General features: G+C 42.4%; 1 protein-coding gene across 25 annotated transcripts in view; it reads right to left on the reverse strand.

Moving 5' to 3' along the window:
* LOC307114359 (uncharacterized protein) overlaps positions 1-16,672 on the reverse strand; it is a 459,274-nt gene that overhangs the window by 179,303 nt on the left and 263,299 nt on the right. Inside the window, exon 6 of one of the 25 annotated variants that reach the window (XR_013814998.1) lies at positions 6,624-6,694. The exons of the other annotated variants lie outside the window; for them this stretch is intronic. The gene's annotated coding sequence lies outside the window, so the exon portion shown is untranslated. The remainder of the gene's footprint in view (positions 1-6,623; positions 6,695-16,672) is intronic. 25 annotated transcript variants of the gene reach the window in all.

A 16,672-nucleotide genomic window follows, 5' to 3' on the forward strand; every position in this document is an offset into this window, starting at 1 on the left:
GCTTATATTCAAATAGAGGTCTGTTTGACCCTAAGGGGAGAAAAGAGGACTTAATATTGATTGACTCTAACTACATTAAGGTCTTTTAGTTGATAATCTCATTAAATGCCCCTTAATCTATTATCTTCTCTTCTCTCCATAGGCCCATTATGTAAGGTGTCATACATAGTACATGATCATAAAATGTTGACAAACATCATCATCATTATCATTATCATGACATTACAAATTCTATCTTTTGAGTCTTTGCTTCAGTTATCATGGTTCGTCTTCTTTTTATTTCTTCATTCATGCATCAAAGAAAGAGACTCATGCGTAGCAAGGCTGGAGAGTTAAATTCAGTGGGCAGTCACTGTCTGTGTTTCTTCTTTTTAAAACTTTTTACCTATTTGTTCTCACCGTCTGCTCTCTATAACCATTCCCAAAGGAAGGCTTGGTTTGCTGTATTCCTACCTAATTCCCTTCCCACCAGCAATCCAGTTCTACTTGCCAACTATGTTTCCAGGTGGCCTCTCAATTCTTTCTGTAAATGTCAGTAAGGTTTAACTTAGCATTATTCCCAAAATGGTTCACCTATATCCTGGGATACAATTATTTTTCTTCCTTTCAGAAACTGCTCAGAGCTTGATCAGCTAGATCTAGTCAACATGTATTTTTTTTTTTTTTAGCTCCTATTATAGGCCAATCCCTATTCAGAAATTGGGAATGGACAGAGATAGGACACTTGGCCCTGTTGTAGCACAGCAATGGATAAAGATAAGAACCAAGGTAATTTTGGTTTATTCCTAAAATATAAATATCTGCACTAGAAGTTAGCCAGGAGATCAATCAATCTCCATTTTATAGATATTAAAAATAAGTCCCAGATTTTTTGAGGCAGTTTCCAGTTTTTATGCAAATTATTTTTATCCCAATAGGTTTAAAGTTTGAAAATAGGTTGTGTATGCATTTAAAAATATTTTTAAGCAATTTTAATGTTTCAAAGTTTTGTTCATTGAAGATGCCAATTAGGTTTTCTAATTCGCATGAGGTTGTGTTACTATACTAAATTTATTTCATTCCAGCAAAGTTAGAAAAACTTGACATTTTGCTGGGCCTATACATTAATCAGAAGACTAAACAGATTTTTTTTTTCATTGTAATCTCCACAATTTTTTTTTGGACTCCTGATGATTCAAGAAGTACAGTTTAGGAAAACTTATTAAGATGGGCGACTCATAATGTCATGACCAGAGCCCGGCATCTTATAGTCTACTCACATCTCTTCATGTCTCATTCATTCAACAACCATTCCTTGAGCCCCATCTGTGTTCTAGCCATTCTTATATGTACTGTGACACAAAGAGCTACAGAAGCTCCCTGAGAAGAAGAATGCTGAGAACTGTGGGCTTGTGAGCAGCAAACCACTCAAAACAGTTAGACCAACTATCCTAGACCAAGTAGAGCAGAGGGATGGAGCAGGTAGAAAGGGACCTGGCTTTAAAACTATTTATATTGTATTTCATAAGAAGTAGGAGGCCATTGAGGGTTCTGAATTAGGAAAATAGTGTGACGATTTTATGTTTCCCAAAGGCAGCAATGTAGAATGTATATTAGCATGGGGGAGGAGATCAGAAGCATGTAGACCAAATCAGAGACTATCACAGTAATCTAAGCAAGAATATGTGAGGGACAAAACAGTGGGAGGGGAATATATATGAGAAATATTTATTAGGTAGGATTAGAAGAGCAAGAAGAAGGAGTTATAAATTGCTATATATATCTTAACAGTCCATTCCTTACTCACTTCCAGTCTCCTTTTTGAGATCAAGGTGTCATGTTCCACATGACCCTCTCCAAGCTGGCATCAGCTTATTGGACCAGGGGTAGACTCCTGACCCACAAATGGACCAGATTTTATTTGCTGGAAATTTCACTATAAGACATTGAGACTTAATTGTCCACTCACTGGAAAGTCCTGGAGATTAAGGTTGGCACCATGGAGAGACTCAAGGGCTGAAGTACATATTGAACCATGAACATATAGTTGAATGCAGTAAATGCAGTATCTAGGGTGGAGAATGGAAAGAACTCATTGGGGGGGGGGGGAGGTATGAGAAGCATGTCATCCCAGAGATGGAGCAAGGGAGACAGGAATAGGGAAAAAGGAGAGGAGGAGAGAGACAGAGACCTAGGTAATGAATCATAGTCTCTGAATCATAAGAAAACAAATGGAACATCATTCTTCTGCAAAGCCACATGATTTGCCTATCCCACCTGAAGAAGGTGTTGAACAGAACATTGTATTCCACTTTAGAATGGCTCCAGGAGACAGAAGAAGAAACCCTGGTAAAGGAGACATTAGGAGGCATTGTGACCGAGGAGACCAAACATGGCCCAAAGAAGTTGTGACACATAGTGCTTTAGAAACATGACAAACCAAAGTGTTGGCCTGTTTTAGTGTTTTGGGGTGTGTGTGTGTGTGTGTGTGTTTTGTGTTTTGTTTTTTTTTTAAAGAAAGGAAGCCTTACACAGGCACAATTGGGTAACCACAGTCATTAAATGTACACATTTGCTTAGCGGTAGTAAATTGCAGTTCCACATTTTGGGGTTTAGAGGTTTTCTAAAGAATAGTTGTGGTGAAGGGGCAACAACAAGCCTCATTGAAGAAAAATAAAAATGCATTTTTTTGCTGGCCATTGTTCCAGGTGGACAGAGACACAGAAATTGGCAGGACATTTCCCAACCATGGAGAAGCCCACACTCCTGAGATCATGTTAATACAATGCTAAACGTTTTAGTGGAAGTTCGAACATGAAACCCTAAGAATCAAGATTGAGATACTTACACGAGGCAAGGAGAGATGGAGAAGTATTTTCCCAGGAGGAGGCATTTGAATATTACACAATAAGCAGATGTTCACTGGACAACTAAAAGTAGAAGAGTATGCCATGACGGAATTACCTCACGTTTCCTCCCAACAGTGTTTCATACAGGTAGATAATGATTCTAAAGCAAAACCTTAAGCCTCTTGAAAGTAGAGTCTAGCCCTGACCAGTGTGGTTGGGTGTTGTACTCTGACGGAAAGGTTGCTGGTTCCATTCCCTGTCAGGGCACATGCCCAGGTTGTGGGCTTGGTCCCCAGTAGGGGGTGTGCAGGAGGCAGCTGATTGATGATGCTCTTTCATCATTGATGTTCTATCTCTCTCTCCCTCTCCCTTCCTTTCTGAAATAAAAAAAATATATATATTTTAAAAATCTATGACAGAGCCCAGATCTAACAACAGAAGTTTTGTTAAATAAATTACGATTTGTATAAATGATGAAATACTGGGAAGACATTAAATAAGTAATTAGACTAATAACTAATGGCTTGAAAATGATTTATAATATGATCTATAAAGAAAAGTCAGATCATAAAGCAATATATGCAGTATGATCCCAATTTCATATCCGAAATAAAATGCAGAGAAAAAGCTGGAAACATTTGCTCAGCAATTTCTTTGTGGTTATTTCAAAGGAGAGGAATTATGAATGACTTCATATTTTTCTTTGAGCTTTACTTTCTTTTTTCCATTTTTAAATCAAGCTCTTAATAGACCCTTAATTGTTCAGCATTTGGAATGTTTCCAATTCCCATTATTGGAAGGAAAGGTTTGAAGGACATTCTTGTACATAAATATTTGTATGTGTCTCTGTTAATTCATGAAAGTAGAATTTTGGGATCAGGAAGTATTCCCACAAGGACTATGTTACTTTAAGATTTAAATTTTTAACTTAAAGGAAAACAACAAAAACAAAAACAAACAATGGGCACTAGAATCAAACTACTTATGCTTGAACATGAACTCTACCACTTCCTAGAATATCACCTCCAGTAAGTTCCATTGGTTTTTTGTGCCTCTGTTCACTTATTATTTCATTTTATTTTAATATGTTTTTCTTGATTTCAGAGAGGAAGGGAGAGGGAGAGAGAGATAGAAACATCAATGATGAGAGAGAGAATCATTGATCAGCTGCCTCCTGCATGCCCCCCACTGGGGATCAAGCCTGCAACCCGGGCGTGTGCCCTGACCAGGAATTGAACCGTGATCTCCTGGTTCATAAGTCAATGCTCAACCACTAAGCCACACCAGCTGGGCAAGTTCACTCTTTTTAAAATGAGGATATTAATTGTACCTTCCTCCATGGGGCTGTTGTGAATATTAGATGCATTAATTACTGTAAAGGCTTACAAATGAGTGGAATATTTTGAGTGGTCAATAAATGTTAGAAATCATGAATTTTTATAGTTGATAAAAAGTTTTCTTATTTTGTTTTTTCCTGGTGCATTTTTTGCTCATTTAATATTTTTCTATTAGGACAGAATCCCATTCCCTGCGACTTATCCTTTGTTCTCACTTCTTCCTGGCACCACTGTAGAAAATGCTATTTAAGGGTAATTCTGAAGTCACAGACTACAAACTATGTCTTTTTGCTCTTGATATGAAAACTTACTTTAAAAATATTCTTTAAACTCTCCAAGCACTAGTCACAATATATTTAGGCCTGGAAGTTAGTGAGGATGTTAGTTCTACAGTGTCAAAATCAATCCTGAAAGAACACTGGGGTCCCTAAAGGATTTCAAGCTTCACTTTTCAAGGGAATATTATAGCTCAAACAAGCATTTGTTCCTAACATTTCCCTCTGGGGCCTCACTGAGAGATCAGATGAAAGCGGGAGAAGGGGGTCTTTTCTATAAAGCAGAAGGCTCTCCTGCCAGGAGCAATTACTTATCGCCGAAGAAAGCGGCCTTTACATTTTTGGGGGTTTTTTGTAGAACATAATCCTATCACATAAAATATTCTGTTCCACAAAGCCTTATTTGCAAGATGAGGCTCCTGAGGAATTCAGAAGTGGTCTGCGTGCTAGCAGAAGAAATGAGTCCTTTTCGGAACCCTTCCTCTCCCCACTACACATCTGTAACCGACAGAGGAGCGTGGGGGACTCACAGGAAGGAACTGAGGGTGGAAACGGGGACACCTGGTCTTTCGACTTGCTCTAAACTAATTACCTGGGTGACCTGTTCTAACAATTACAGCACAACTCCTCTGAACTTCAACTTTCTATCTGTACAAACGAGGCAGAGAACCAACTGGCGTCCAAGGCTCCTTTGGGCCCAAACATTCTAACGTGTTTTTCCTTATTTTGCTGTTTCCTTCGAGACTTGGCTCAGCGTTCGGAATGCAGTATGACGTCATTAAATAGTACAACAGAATTCCCCTCAGCACTTGGAAGGAAGGGTGAAAATTCATGTGCGAATACCTTCTTGCTTGGCACACAACCCATATTTATAAGGTACCTATTAGGTGTCAGGTACTGTCACGTGGCGAGGGCATGTTATGAGCAAAATCCAAACCATCTCTGTCCTGTGAAGTTACATCCCATCAGATAATTAAGCAAGTGGCGACAATTCAGCTGGATAGATGCTGTGACCACAGGGATAGCTGGAATTTAGAGAGGCTGGAATTTAGAAGCTGGACCAACAGTAGAGAAGACACTGAGGGGTTGGTTCCTCTAGACAACCCTCCCTGGCCCTTCCCATAGAAGGCTAAGGAGATGTTCCTCTTTGGGCTCCATGGCATCCTATGTCACTGCTATCTGATCCTTTAACGTGTTGCATTGCAAATGTCTATACATATGTGCCTACTCCCATTAGACTGCATGGACTGCAAGAAGGACCATTTTAGTTTTATTTTGTGCCTCTACCTACAACCCCTACTTTAGCACCTAGCACACCCTTAATGCCTCGTTGGGGCCCCCAACATGTTTATTGACTAGAAATAAGAAAGGATCCCTTTACAACTTTAGAAGAACAGTGACAGATGGTGGGACTCAGGATCTATCTAAGTCCAGTCAGCCCAGGAATCAGGCCCATCGAAGCCCAACATAGTCTTGCATAGAAAATGTCCAAATAAAGGTAATTCTTTGATTATCTTCATTCTCCTGTAGAGTTTTCTTTTACTGCCCCTATGTCTGTAATTCCTTCCTTTAAGAAGTCACCTGGGCCTGGCTGGTGTGACTTATTGGTTGAATATCGACCTATGCATCAAGAGGTCGTCAGTTCCATTTCTGGTCAGGGCACATGCCTGGGTTGCAGACTCGATCCCCAGTGAGAGATGTGCAGGAGGCAGCTGATAGATGGATGTTCTCTTTCATCGATGTTTCTATCTCTCTCTCCCTTCCCTTCCTCTCTCTCTAAATAAAAGTCTATAAAATTGTTTTTAAAAAATAAAAAGTCACTTGGAAGCACTGATGCTTAGAGATGATGTTGGCAAAAGCCTGTGACCTCTCTACACAAAGGTGACTACGAACACACACAGAATAGCTTGGCATCCCGCTGGTGTTTGGAGGCCTGGTTACTTTAGAACCTCCTCAAATTTGCATCCTTTGTTCTTTCTGCTCTACACCCAAGATAGCCTGAGTTGGGGGGTGGAAATCATTCCATTCCAAAGGAACTGTGCGAGCAAAGGCACAGAGACATGAGCCAGCATCAGCTCTTCTGTCAACTGTGGATGCAGAGTCCCTGTGACATGGGTAAGAGACTAGGAGGGGGCAGGGCAACCAGGGAAACTTCACTGTGATTCATTGACCATACAACTTACCCTGGGGTGGAAGAGGGAGAAATGATAAATTCGTAGGACATGCAAACACCTTTTTTTACAATTAAAAAAATCTGCAAAAAAAAAAAAAAAAAAAATGAGCTAACTGTAGACCAAATCCTTCAAAAAACCAAGGCAACACACAAATGTAAGCTGTGCCTTCCCTCAGGCTAAGGGAACAACATAGCTTCCAATTAAGGACCATTTCCAGGCACATCATATTTATTCATTTTATTCCTACAGTGATTTACACCTGTTTTTATTTGAAACATCCATTATTTCCCGGAAAGTGAGGAGAAGGGTAGTGCGGAAGCTTGCTGAGCTGAGGGAAAGGAACAAGTCACAAATCATTAAATTCAAATGTATTTTAAAGTAAAAAAGTCTACTTTTTTGTGTGTGTTTTTTTTTTGGGGGGGGGAGAGGCAGAGGGTCTAACTCTTCATGCTCATATGTCTTTGGGTCTATTTTCATTCATTTCTGTCCTAGGATTAGTGGCCGAATCCAAAGTAAATAACTAGTGTTCACTGGAGAAGTTGATTTCTCTTCATATTAGTTCTCTTTGGCTTCTGTGTTGGGCATTGGCTTTCTGTGGCTGCCATTTGAAAGTTCTAAAAATAATATGTAAAAACAGCTGATCAGCAGAGAGCAATCCATGGTGAGGAAGGAGCGCAGAGTCCGTACCTGGAATTGTTGCAATTCTTCCCTCTTGACTGGGCGAGACACTGGGAGATCCATGTAGCACAAATTCTTGTCCAGAATCTTGCATGAATTCTCCAGATTCCATTTTCCTATCTGATAATCGGGACTAGCTTTTGGAACAAGTTACTCAATGCTCTATCTTGGGTCAGCAACTATAGCTCCTGGACCCAATCCAGCATGCCAATTGTTTTTGTATGGTCGGAGAGCTAAGAATGGTTTACATTTTTTAATCATGGGGTGGGGGGAGAGAAATCAAAACTATCATAATGTTTTGTGATGTGTAAAAATGATATGAAATCAGATTTCATTGTCCACAATTATAATCTTGCTGACATACAGCCACCACCATTCATTTACCTACTGTCCCCAATGCTTTCCAGTACGTCTGTGTTTGTTCAGCCTGCTGTAAGGCAACATCACAGACCTGGTGACTTAAACAACAGAAATGTATTTCTCAGAGCTGTGGAGTGTGGGAAGTCCAAGACCTAGGTGCTGGCAGACCCAGTGTCTGGTAAGACCTCTTTTCCTGGTACATAGATGGCTATCTTCTTGCTGTGTCCTCACATGGTGAAGAGCAGAGAGAGAGATCTAGTCTCTTGATCTTCTTAGAGGCACCACCCTCTAAATACCATCACCTAACCCTAATCACCTCCTAAAGGCCCCACCTCTAAATACCATCATATTGGGGGGCGGTAGTATTTCAACATATGGATTTTGTGGGGAACAAAGCATAACACACTGCAATGGCAGAGTTCAGGAGCTGCAACAGAGACCTTATTCCTGCTATGTGGATCTTTAAGTGTCCTGTCCAGTTAGCCTAGAATGCCTAACAAATTTACTAGCTGACTGGTTACAACAGCCCTATGAGTGAGTTACCCTTTTCCCATTTAACAGGTGAAGAGACTGAGGTACAGGAGTGAATTGTTCTACTTAACTATCACACAGCTAGTAAGTAGAACCAGGATCGCCACTACCCAGACAGTCAGACTCCAAGAGGAGTCTAGCTTATACAATAAAAGCCTAATATGTTAAGTGTCTGGTCGTCCGTGCAACCAATCAAAGTGTAATATGCTAATGATATGCTAAGGCCGCTCAACCGCTTGCTATGATGTGCACTGACCACCAGGGGGCAGACGCTCCTTGTTGGATAGCTGGGGTGCAGCTGATGGGGACTGAGTGAGATGGGTTGGACACACCCTGGAGCCCTCCTGCGTTCCCTCCCTGGCCTGTGCCCTCTCAAAATCTGGGACCTCTCAGGGATGTTGGAGATCCGGTTTCAGCCTGATCCCACAAGCCAGGCTGAGGGACCCCACTGGTGCACGAATTCATGCACTAGGCCTCTAGTTACTCTAGCAGTCTGTGCTGATCCTTCAAGCCATCATTCAAAACCCATTGAATGGGTTTGAAGTTGAAGTCCAATGGCCTCTGAGAAGTCTTTTTCCACTATTTCAGCCTCTATTACAGTAGTCCCCCTCATCCTGGTTTTGCTTTCTGTGGTTTTAGTTACCTGCAGTCTACTATGATCTGAAAATATTCAATGGAAAATTCCAGAAGTAAACAATTCATAAGTTTTCAATTGCATGCCCTTCTGAGAAGCATGATAAAATCTTGCATCATCCTACCTGTCCCACCCAGGATGTGAATCCTCTCTGTTCAGTATAGTATACATACAAGCTTGTCACAAGAAAGATGGGGGTGATATGGGGTGAAGCTGGAGAGCTGGAAAACTGCTGTGACTCCCTGTTGCCAGGCAGAATAAAGCAGTCCAAGGGACATGAACCTAATACTTTGTGAATTACAAACACCCCTCAAAGGTAACTGATTAGACCAATTCTAAAAACTTACATTTTTAAAAATATATATTTTATTCATTTTTTACAGAGAGGAAGGGAGAGGGATAGAGAGTTAGAAACATCGATCAGCTGCCTCCTGCACACCCCCCACTGGGGATGTGCCCACAACCAAGGTACATGCCCTTGACCGGAATCGAACCTGGGACCTTTCAGTCCGCAGGCCGACGCTCTATCCACTGAGCCAAACTGGTTTTGGCAAAACTTACATCTTGATATGTCTCCTTATTCATCCTTTTTTAATTTTTAGGAAAATAATAGTGTGTACATAGAGAAATTCTGAAATACCCCACTAGAGACTACAGCAGGACAACATCTGAAACCCAAGAGAGTAAATCGTAACTCATTGAGAAGGTAAAACAAAGGAAGTTCGTGTGGCTGATTCACATGCCAACTTGTTAAAATTGTCAAATGAGGAACTCCACAAAGCTGGGTGGGGCTCAACTCGATTGGTCCAGTTGAAACAGAGTGGGAAGTGAAAGTCAAAGGGGAGAATGGAACATTGATTTAGGGTAGAAAAAAACACATTATTACAAACAATCTGGTTGCTTTTCAAAGTCCTTAAGATCTGTGTTTCACAGAAGGAATCTCGGACAGTTTGGTGGCTGGCCATGAAGACACACTGCTCTGGTCTCCTGGGATGGGAAGCCCAGCTGACTGATGTCCCAGACACTACTGTGTCCAAACCAAGGCCACACCTCCCTCAGGCTGCTCCCTGTCAGTGACATAGCATGGGACGGGAGCTAGTCCAGGGCCACGTCTGTGAGACATGGAACTGCTCTTGTGGGAAATTTTAAAAAATATATTTTTATTGATTTCAGAGAGGGAGAAAGAGATAGAAACATCAACGATGAGAGGCTGCCTCCTGCACGCTCCCACTAGGGATCAAGCCTGCAACCCAGGCCTGTGCTCTTTCCAGGAATTGAATTGTGACCTCCTGGTTCATAGGTCAACACTCAACCACTGAGCCACCATGGCCAAGTGGCAATTTTGGCTTAAGAACTCCAATTGACCTAGCCAAATACTAAATTTTAGAAATGCATTCCAACCTGAGACTCTTTTGCTCCTTCCTCCTCTCCTTTCACAGGTGTGGGACCTGCATCCGGTCTGAAGTCTCTCCTTGCCTCCTCCTACTTCCTCCCTCTTTCTTCATAGGTATTCCCTCCAGGAAATTTCTTAGGAATCTAAGCCTACCTTAGTGTGTGCTTTTCCAAGGACCTGAACTTCCATGTTAGTCCATTCGGACTTCCAGGTGATCAAGTGAGAGCCGTTTTTAATATCTCCTCTTACATTTAGTTTGATTTTCATTCAGGGAATTGGAAAGAACTGATCACGAAAGAAAAATCATTCTCTTATTCCTTGACCCAGGGAACTTTTAGCATCTGAAAGAACTCTCAATAACCACCACAATAAAATAATTTCATCTTTTACTCTGAAATAACCAACTAAATGATATGGGTGGCTATTTACATGCTTACTTTAGGGATCAGGAGTCCCAGAATGGTGAGGTTTCTTGCCTGTGGTGATGATGTGCGAATAGGCATGGTAAAGACCGACATTGCTCAGCTCCTAGTCTTCCATATTCTCTATGCTGCCATGTTATGTAAATCTATGGTTCACGCCCAACTTCAGGAGAGAATCAATTCAGGCAACCTGAGGTGACCATTTTAAGTGACATGATTAGACAATCCAACCCAAAGAACCTCATTTCTGCAAAACAAAGACATCAGTTCCCTGGGTATTTCTTAACCACCCTTAATTGACAGGGTAGAGTTATTTTTAACAACCTGAAAGGCCCCATCGGGTTCAGAACATAATGCCGGTGCCCAGCACAATGCCAAGAATACAAAAGATACATCACCACTCCTGGCTGACTGTTGTTGGATAGATAGATATTGTGTCTCCCACATGGCATCATCCACTTCTTAAAGATGACAACTACAGCTATCTTTGTTAAAGGTGCTCATTTCAAGGGCAGCCTGGAGACTAACATGTTGACCAGAGCAATTAGAGGTGGCATGTACTGCACCCTTACTTGGTTGCAGACACTGTGCCAAAACTACCCTCCATCACTGCCCCATTTTTCAGGTGAGAAAATGGAGGGTTAGAGATATTGAGTATTTTCCTAGTGTGTCAAAGCTATTAAGTGACAGGCATCAGATTCAACATAGATTAGACAACCACTCCGTCAGTCTATCTTCCTCCTAGGGAGACTCCAGAATTGAGCATAAAATTTCCCATTTTGGCCCAACAATGGGAGTCAATAAGACTGACATCAAGAAGGGTTCAGGATTATAATTTATTCAGAGAAATATTTTTCAGTGTTTCATTCAAACCAGATTAATAATGTGATACCTAGAAAGGGTGTCTAGACTTTTTGAGCTGTGACTTAAGTGGAAGAGGTTTATAATTATCTCATTAAATGCTTGATAATGAATACTTCCAAGGTATTGTTGCACTTAAACCATTTCTCTTTAACATTTTCTGAAGATCCTTATTATTTTGTTGGCATGCTAATAGTGGGGCTTGAACAGTCCTAGGAACTGCCCAGGGAGAGGATTAAAGGAAGTACACTATCTTAATTTCCAATCTTGCTGAGAATGGTCAGGCCTATGTGTGTGTAGATAGATAGATAGATAGACAGATACATAGATAGATAAAATTATCAGTTGTGCAAGAAAATCCTGAAAGTATAGGATACTAGAGAGGGAGAAAAGGGGGAGGGGTCAAGTTTAGGTGGGGAGGATGGATTATTAAATTATGAAAATATAAAACATTGAAGCTCTGCTCTGGCTCTTAGGGAGCTTTGTTTTTTGCCGGGATCGATACCTGGGCAGCAGCTCGAGGAGATACAAGTATGTATTAAGAAAAGGGTGTGAAAGTTGAAAGTTGCAGAAAATTAGCTCTACTAGCCGTTATTAAGAAATACCGAGCTAACATGAACGCATTCGCTGAAATCTCTTCACACTCTTCTGAGAGGGGAAGCCCCTTCCTAGCTTGGGCGCACGCCCCTCTTTCTGCCTGTGTCACCTGGGTGATTTCTGGTTCCTTCTAGGCATCCCTAGAGGGGCATGTTCATTTTCTGCTGACAGCAGAAACATGGGGGAGTGTGGATAAGATCAACCCTCAGGGTGTTTTTCTCCAGACCTCACCATGGCCCTTACTCCACAGTTGATTCTAAAACAGCTCCAACCCCCTTGAAAGTCCTTGTTGACAGCCTTTGCCCCACACTCTTTCCTAAGAGCCACGTTAACATTAACACACTCCTAGAATTTCAACTTCCAAAAAAGATGTCAGAGACAGGACCTCTTTCTACCCTCACCGTGCCTTTTGTCCTCTTTGGAGAGGCATCCGCCTATATGGTTAACATGAGGAGACAGTCATCTGTGGCATGGTACCATGAAGTCACCCCAGTCTCCTTTCTGCCCCTCTCTGGACCCCTCCCCTAACCTTTACCCTCTCCTGGGACCATCATCCTACTATTGTTTTAATTCTTCCCCTCATTCCAGGTTATCTCTTCAGGGGAAGATTGTGACTGGGGAGAATTTCTCATGATTCAGAGGGAATCTGTGAAATGTTTAGGACTCACCTAGGAGGCAATGCAGGGGTAACATTCTGTAGAAAGGGGCCTGGGTTTGAGTTCATTGTTTGTTGCTGTTTTCATAACCTCGGCCATGTCACTTGACCTCAGTGAGCGTTAGTGGATAAACAAAACCTGTCCTATAAACACAGCATATTCTTGGAAGGGCGCTGGGATGTCACCTCTTCCCACCTTCTCCTCTGATCAAATCCTCTCTCTGGAGAGAGTCTGCTTCTGCTCTGTTCCCTCGGGTGTGGTCCACAACCTAAAACAACAGTACTTCTCGGAAAAACACCTTCCCAAGACTAAGCTCACCTGGTGCCCACAGTGTTCTGTGTAAGGCCCTTCTTCTCTCAGAGCACAGCAGCATAGCAGACTCAAATATATCAGTATAGGTTGCACGGGCAGGCTGCTACAACCCAGATTGCTATGCCTACCTCCAGAGTTTCTGTCTCAGGAGGTCTGGGGTGACAAATTGTTGGTTGATGCCAATGTGGCTGCTCAAGGGACCACTTTGAGAACCACAGGCATTGTCGTAGTCCAGTGATGGGCAACCTTTTGAGCTTGGTGTGTCAAACTTCGCCAAAAAACTGAGCATAACTCGGGTAGTGTGTCACTTTGAGGAAAAAACATTATTTCGCAAATGTTTCATCCTCAGGAGCAGCAAACGTTTCATCCTCGGCATGCGGCCACCTCAGCGGCCGCGTGTCATCAGAAATGGCTACGCATGTCAGTGCTGACACGCGTGTCATAGGTTCACCATCACTGTCCTAGTCTGTAACAGGTGAGTCAGGATTTAGCACGCAAGCTGCCTCAAGTCAATGCCCAGCTCTACCACTTTCCAGCTGTACAATCCTGAACAAGTCAATCTCTCCAAGCCTCCGTCTCTCCGTCTGTAAAATGGACATAACAATGATGCGTCCTTCACAAGGTTATTGCAAGGAAGAATGAGCTCCTGCGTGTCGAGACTTCAGGAAGTGCTCAATGTTCACGAATTGTTATCATTCAAGGGGGTTCTAAAGCCCCCGGGTCATCTTCTCACTAAGCTGTGCTTCTCAAACCCCAGAAAAAAACAACATCTATTGTCACTATTGAATGTGTCTATCCCAGAGCTGCCCGGAGATGAAGGCAAGTTTCAGAGCACCCTGGTGATTAGATAATGACAATGAGCCAAATATACCCAATCCCTGAGGTGGGGGCTGGGAGAAGTTGAGGCTCCCTAGAATCTCCCTGTAGGGAAAGAGCTCAGGATGTGGCATCATAAGCTCAGAATTTGGATCCAGGCTCTGCTGTGTTTGGCCGGGTAACCTGAGACTCAGTTTCCTCATCTGTTCATGGGGACAGTAATGTTCACCTCAAACTAAAGGAGCTGCCAGCTTGTTTTATAAGCTGTGGTCCTCCTAGCTGTGAGAAACCCAGCAGCTACCCAAATATTTGTGTCCCTTTCTGCTCCAGTCAATTAAGGTGCCACTGCTGATAACCGAGCCCAACCAGTACTCTCTGCCCCCTGGCTGTGCTGCCATCTGGATTCTGTTTCTTAACAAACCCTCATTTCTGAGAAAGGCCAGGTCACTCCACTTGAAACCATACTCCCTGACCTCAGCCTCACCGTGGTTCCAGGGAATGCCATGGGTCTATGTACCCAACTGTAGGTCAGTCCAAAAAAGAAGTGATTAGCAAAGGCTGGGCAGAGTCATGGTCGGCGAGAGCCACAAAACCCACAGGAGACAGAGGTGCATGATAACGTGTCTATTTCCTCCAAGAAGTCAATTTCACCAGTTACTGGACATGCCCTGAAAGAAAATCCCACAGGAAAGCAGCACAGATTGTGTTTATCGTTTTGTTCCATTCCTCCTGTTTGCTCAGTAAGCCTGGTAAATAGCTTTGCGCAAACAGAAACCTTTTGAAGTCTATTGAGTTCTCTCCCAGGACACTGACACCTCAATCTTCAGGTTTGTGTGTGGGTGGAGAAAGCACTTTGGAATGAAACTTCCTGATCAATGGACATGTAACAAAAATGAAAGAACAGCCACTGGCCATTTATTTACAACAGACGCTGACAGTCACAGTTCCTGGGTGCTGGGGATATAAGAGAACACAAAGCATCACCTCTGTCCTCGTGGATCAATACCTAATCAGGGAACATTCTAGATAACACGCAGAATTAACTGCAGAGTATTTGGCCAATGAGCACTGGCTCCTTTTTAAGACATATTGGTCAAAGTGTGAGTACAGGAAGGACAAGACTTTATGAAGATATCCACCTACTTGTGCGTGTATGTGTGTGTTTTTATTGTGTCAGAAGAAATTATAACTGTAAATAATTTCCAGAAACAAGGGGTGGAAATATTTCATCTAATTCTTCTAAAGTGGCTACACTGCACAAGCTATTTGTGTATTTATTCATCTGCACGTTCAGTTAACAATATTCTTTGGGACTTTCTATGTACCAGACACTAGAGATACAGACATGAATCAGACTAGCGCTCTGCTCTTCAAGACTTGTCAGTCTAGTGGAGACACATAATTACCGTTGGATGATGAGTTAGGGGAAAGCGAGAATAACAAAATACAAGGGAAACAAAGCGTATACACAGCCCATGTTGTGCGTGTCGGACAATGTGGTTAATGCCTACTGGGGCCGTTGCAAGTGCTTTACATACATTCACGTAAGCTTCACAACAACCCCGCCAGAGTGGCTAATATTCTAAGCGCCATCGTACAGGTGGAAAAACTGAGCCACCAACATATTCAGTTACACAGATAATAAGTGCCAGATTTGGGAGCCCAGGTGATTTGTCATGACTGTATGTTGCCTCTCCAACTAAACTCTCTGATGAGCATTAAGAGATTTGGTGACAGCTCAACTCTGCTATCAGCTAGATCATCTCGCCCTACAAAAGCACCCAAACACAAAACTTCTTATGCAATGGGACTTATTCCAGGTGTGAGAGATTCCAGCAAGAGTTTTTCCAAGATGGAGTGCCAAGAAGGGTTAGTGACTTCCTTGAGTAGTTGCCAGAGAAGCATCATCATGTAAAACAAAGATAGTAAGATGGAGGGACAAAATATCAGGTTCCTGCCCCAGCCTTGCTCCCTCTAGCCATGTGACCTCTGGTCATTTGTTGCATTTCAGGTTCTCCTTTCAGTTCAGTGGGGATATCAATACCAACCTCAGGTCACATTTTGAAGGGCTTGGATATGAGTGGCTTTTAAGCTGCCATGTGGATGCTATATATTTTTTAATATGTTTCTATTTATTTCAGAGAGAGGAAAGGAAAGAGAGAGAGAGAGACAGAAACATCAATGAGAGATAATCATTCATCAATTGCCTCCTGCATGCCCCCTACTACTAGAGATGGAGCCCACAACCTGTGCATGTGCCCTGACTGGGAATCGAACCGTGACCCCCTGGTTCATGGGTTGACACTTAACTATTTAGCCACACTGACCAGGCTGGATGTTTTTTTTTTTATTATTATCATTATTTATTCTCTCATCATCAGTTGTTGTCATCATTATCACTGTCATCAAAGGCTTGGCCCACAAATATATCAAGATGTATTTGTTGAGTGTGAATTAGTCTTAGAGGTCACAGTCCTAAGCTCAAGGTCATCTATTCAGTCACAACCAAAAACCCTAGAGAGAAAGAGATCCTGGCAGCGTTTGGGTCTGGAAGGGGACATCAGCAGAGATTGCTGACGTAGTATGACCTAGATACGCTGAATGGGCACTTTACAAAGACCCACAGAACTCTGCCAGCTTAGAGTGCCCAAGGCGTCCCCTGACCATCCCTGAATCACCACACCCAATGCCATTCAATGATTCTGTGTGGAGCACGTGTCACCACCATTAGCTGAGGTGATCATGCATTCTTTATCAGTATCATTGCAGTTTTATAGCCTTTTCCCTACAGTGTGGTA

Source organism: Cnephaeus nilssonii, assembly GCF_951640355.1.
Source record: "Cnephaeus nilssonii genome assembly, chromosome: 18".
NCBI lineage: Eukaryota > Metazoa > Chordata > Mammalia > Chiroptera > Vespertilionidae > Cnephaeus > Cnephaeus nilssonii.